The sequence below is a fragment of the Morone saxatilis genome, unplaced genomic scaffold (genome assembly GCF_004916995.1).
Source record: "Morone saxatilis isolate NCDOM2014 unplaced genomic scaffold, NCSU_SB_2.0 Contig10, whole genome shotgun sequence".
In the NCBI taxonomy this organism is placed as follows: domain Eukaryota; kingdom Metazoa; phylum Chordata; class Actinopteri; family Moronidae; genus Morone; species Morone saxatilis.
In genome coordinates, this window is record NW_023339652.1 from 524,060 (window position 1) to 528,051 (window position 3,992).

Sequence of the window (3,992 nt, forward strand, 5' to 3'; positions counted from 1 at the left end):
TTTATTATTTATTATTTATAATGAATAATTATTAAATCCGCCACAATGCCGACCTCAAAGTTCAGTATTTTACGCTCACAGGAGTCTGTTTGCGTCTTTTACTGACTTTGTAATCTGCTCCTGTGAATAATAAGCAGCATTAGCTAGCTAGCTAACAGCTCTGTTATTGGAGAGCAGAAAGGGGCGGGACTTAGGAGGTCATGTGGAGCAGATTGATTGATTAGCTGCAGACTCTCATTATGCACACACACAGAAACTGATCTCTCTGGACAAACTGTTGACACTCGACTGCATCGGGATGAATCCTCATTGACTCGGCTGAAGGAGACGTGGGTCCCCGGAGGGCCGAGGTTTTAGGCCGCGGGGGGTCGCTGCGGCAACCGGCGACCTCCTGATGACCATTTGATTCACTGAGCGTCCTCCCTCGACTTCAGCACTGACAGCAAGATTACGGTAATAAGAGCTGAAGAGAGGCAGAGACCTGGAGAGGATGGCTGCAGTAAAACGTTGATTCAGTTGATGGATGGAGCGATAAAGCGGAGGAGAATAAAGAGGGGAAACGGGGGAGGATGGGAGTGAAACTGAAGGACAGCGGTTCAGGGTCTCAGTTCATCCGTTTAACAACTGGAACATTTTCAAGGCTGCAGGTGGAGAAGAAAAGCTTTAAACAGCTGGAAACCTTGAAAGAGGATTTCTGTTAGAGAGCAGCGGTCTGAGGTCCCCGAGAGGACAGCTCAACGTTTCACTCCCTCTATTATTAGTTCACTAAAGCACAAAGCAGCTGAACATAGAAACACACTGCAGTTGGGTCCACAAATACAGACTGTACATCCCCAATAAATCCATTTTACTGTGGTTTAACTCAGCTCTTAGCAGCTCTGTCCTCTCTTTATTTATTCATTTACACAAGTTTCAATCAGACAGAGGACAATAAAAGCTCAGTAAGACGAGACAGAAATCAGCACTTTGGTCCCAACAGTTTGACCTGATTTGTTTCTGTACTGAAAAACTAAATGAACCAACTGACAGAGTTTGACTTAGAAAATGTCCTCATATATTCTCTCTCTCTTTATATTTGTATATAGTGGCTCCTTTTTATTGTCTCTGTTTTATCTTTATTCATATATTTTATATTCTGATTCCTCGTATGTGAAAACTTACTTCCAATTCTGAACTTTTATTAAAAACAAACTTAGCTCTCTAATAAATATCTCTATCACTTCTGATCAACTTAATGTAACTTAATGTAACTTAATGTAACACCGAGCTCAACGTGATGATGCTAAAAGAAGAAACGCTGTATGTTCTAGTTTATATTGTAGGTTGATTTAATCAGGATGAAGCCAATAACGTGGACCTGCAGGAGGTCCATCCGGATCCATCAGTCCGTCTGTTGTGTGTCTGTGACGTATCAGAGGGGATTCTGGGAGGAGTTCACAGGTGCAGCGTCCACAGCAGGTGTGTGTTAATAAGCAGCCGACAGCCTGCAGGTGTGCATGCGTTATTGATCTGAATATTCAACTGAACGCGGTTTCTGAGGGTTATAAAGGAGTCCCCGGCCCGTCGGAGGACTCTGTTTACACTGTTGGTGAGGGGGTCCATTGATCGGGGATCAGCGGGGGGCGGATGTAGGTTCTGGGTCTAACTGGAGCTGTTGAGGAGCTGCAGGAGGTGGCAGTCGGCTGTGGAGCAGATTTATTTCTGATGTATTAGGAGTTGATTCTGTTCGTGTTCGCAGCCGAGCTCCTCGTGCAATAAAAGTGATAAGAGCGAGCGAGGAAGGGGAAGAGGTAAATCACAGCGGGAAGGAGAATAAAGAGGACCCACTGAGGGGGGAGGGCGGGGGAGGAGGGGTAATGCTGTGTTTCATCACTGTCAGTGGGCCGAGCGCCGCTGAGCATGCTGGGAGGAGGAGACGCAGGAGGGAGTTCCACCTCACTAAACTCAGCTCATCTGTCTGCGCTCCTCCTCGCGATGATCTTCCTCTCTTCTCTTTTGAGCTTTTACTTCAGCCTGTTTGTCCACACACAACTGCGTGCTGACAGACAGGAAGTGACAACGAGACAATCAATCATATTGATCCGCCTTCTACCTGTAATCACATCCTGCTGACATTAAATATCTGAGCTCTGATTCATACTTGAGCAGGAAACCTTCTTTTTCTGCCATTTCTACACATAAATACACAGCTGCTCACATCAATATAAATGTTCCAACCTCAACGTATTCAATAATAACAGAACAGAATAATAATCACTGATTAACGTTAGCGTACGTTGTTAATATTTGATCATCTCCGTCGGTGAATGACGGTAAAATGAGTGTTTCTGTCTCTGGAGTCTGGTGGAGACAGGTTCTGGTTCTGGTCTCAGTGTTGAACCCACAGAGTGCAGAAGGGGGTTCAGAAGCTCTCAGACGCAGTTTTGAGCAAAATTTGGTTCAACAACATGAACGCGTACTTTCAGTGCTCAGTGGAGTCGATGCTGACAGGAACACTCATTATTCCCAATCAGCTCACTTTCTGCAGGATGATGAAGGTTTAATGAACGCCTGAGCCGCCCTTCGTCAGTCTGCTCGGACACACTCATCATCATCTTCATCGCCACAAACACTGACGCCTCCTCTTCCTCCTCGCCCTCCTCTGACTCTCTGTCAGTTCACACATTAGATTTCAGATTTCCACAAACGGAGAGAGTTGATGTCTCTCTGCACTGTGGCCCAATAAGAGCTGCTCTGATTGGTTCACAGAAGACATTTTACTTCCTTACTGACACTTCGGCTTCACAGAATGAGTGAACTATAATTAAAATAATGTACAGCAGCATGTGTCAGTGTAACCAGTGGTTGTTTCTGTCTGTGAGTCTGTCAGATTCATAATGTAAATGACATCTTTTCATCATCATCGTTTCATTGAGATCCTCAGAAACACCCTGAAGGACGACTCTCATGGTACAAACAAAAAATAAGAGCAGACAATAAAAATCCTCAGACAGCAGACGGTGGTGATAAATGTTAGGCCCTGGCCTCTGGTGGCCCTCAGGGGCCAACAACAGAACCCAGAACAACAACAGAAAGACACCTTTAAAACCAGCACATCCTGGGATTTATTAACGTACAGAAACACAAACACCAGAAACCCAGACCAGAGTCCTGACGCTGGCAGCAGATCTCAGGTCAGGTAACAGCACACCGGGCAGAGCCGGAGGGAAAGGGACAAACATACAACTGTAACATAAAGAATAAGATATACATTATATACTTTATATAAAACATGGTAACGGTGCTAGAACAACAGAACAACAACAGAGATTTACAATTATAATCAATACATTTATTAATTATCTGAGCGGCATTAATGACGTCTGTGTATAAAAATGCCTTCACAGTTTTAAAATGAGACATTATTAATGAACTCAATTAGCTGATGAATGGACTTTACTGGCGTCAGTGGTTCCTGAGCGGCTGGATGTGAGTGACAGGCCTCCGTTTGTCCTGCTACTAATGACAAATAAAGATTTGACAGATTGAAGTGGGGAAAGAATGAGTGATGTAGCACGCTGGTGTGTTTCAGTTTAAAGCCCCGGTGGACGGGTGAATTACGGCGGTCCCGGTCCCGAGCGCAGAGCGAGAGAGTCCGGGCTGTAATGAATCAGCTCTGACTGATATCACCATTATGAGGCCTGCGGCTGTCGCAGTGCTGCAGTGCTGCTGAACAGAGAGTGGGGGGGAAACAACCAAACTCACTACAGGAGGGACAGACAGACAGTGGGAGAGACAGGCAGACAGGCAGACAGACAGGCTGTCAGAGCAGCAGGACGACAGATTAATGTCTTGACCTTTGCAGCAGCAGCAGCGATTTCCAACATATTTATGATCATTACTTCCTGTCTCCTGCAGCCACGTCCCTCCTTCAATGAGAGGCGACCCGGCGAGGGACGAGCGGGAGACACAAACTATCCCCGTCCACATGAGGAGGAGGAGAGGAGGAGGAG